This window comes from Austrofundulus limnaeus, unplaced genomic scaffold (assembly GCF_001266775.1).
Source record: "Austrofundulus limnaeus strain Quisiro unplaced genomic scaffold, Austrofundulus_limnaeus-1.0 Scaffold317, whole genome shotgun sequence".
NCBI classification, from domain to species: Eukaryota; Metazoa; Chordata; class Actinopteri; order Cyprinodontiformes; family Rivulidae; genus Austrofundulus; species Austrofundulus limnaeus.
In genome coordinates, this window is record NW_013952719.1 from 336,718 (window position 1) to 337,876 (window position 1,159).

Consider the following 1,159-nt stretch of genomic DNA (forward strand, 5'->3'; position numbering starts at 1 on the left):
CTGGGAAGAGAAAGAAAGCACATTTTTAGAGGAAACCAATTATGGGTCCTAGAAATGTTTATGGTATGTCTGTGGGCTATCCAGACNAACACAATCATCTGTGGAGACTAATCAGTGCCAATCACATTCATACACTGATGGGACACACATCAGAGGCATTGGGGTGAAGTATCTTGCCCAAGGRCACAACAACTGAGACAGSTGGACGGGGGATCAACCGGTGACCTTCCGGTTCCAGGACGACTCCCCTAACCACTCTGCCACAGTCGCCCCAAAATCACTTTAATCACTATGTTAGGAAAGGGAAAGGCACAAATCAAGGTTTCCCATATCTCATGTTGTGCCAAAAAGACTTTAAGTTATTGCAGATTCATTTTATTTTATGTATGTTTTCCAGGTTAGTTGTCTCTGCATCTCTTACAAGCTGTTAAAAATGCAGCAGTTATAGTCCAGTACTGATGGTAGCATGCCTCCACTGACTCTCTGTTTCCAGAATGATTTTAAAATTGTAGCCTGCTACATGCATGTAAAGTTTTAAGGATGCTGGACTAATGATATCAAACTGAACTATTTAAATGGCTATTTTAGATTTCTGAGGTGGAGTTCTATAGAAAGATATGAACAAGTAAWACCTGAAATGTTCCCTCTAAGCAGCACACGTACGCATTGATGAACTGCTCGAAACTGTGCATTTTGCAACGGGTAAGATGAAAATTGTTCATAATATTTCTGCTTCATCAATGTCACTTTAATATTCACAGTCACACATCTCCATGAGTGTAAAAAGTGTTATTGTCATCAAGCCAGCTATTTTCTCAGCTTATCAACTTAGTTTAAATTCAACATACAAAACAAACAAACAAACAAACAAACAAATAAATAAATACAATTTGGCATAATTACATTTCTAGTAGTGGACTGCAATTCTTAGAAAAGACTGTTACCAAAAAAAGAAACATTTAAATAAGGACTTTGCTCAAAATTTCAGCTAATTTTGTTCCAAAACCCGTTTGTTTTATATGATTAAACATAATTAACATCAACTGACAGAAAGCATAACAAAATGCACGCAGAGCACCACTCATAGTGCAGAGAATTCAGTTTATTGAAGTTTAACAACTTAAGTTTACAATCTGTATTTTTTTGTAATATATATATA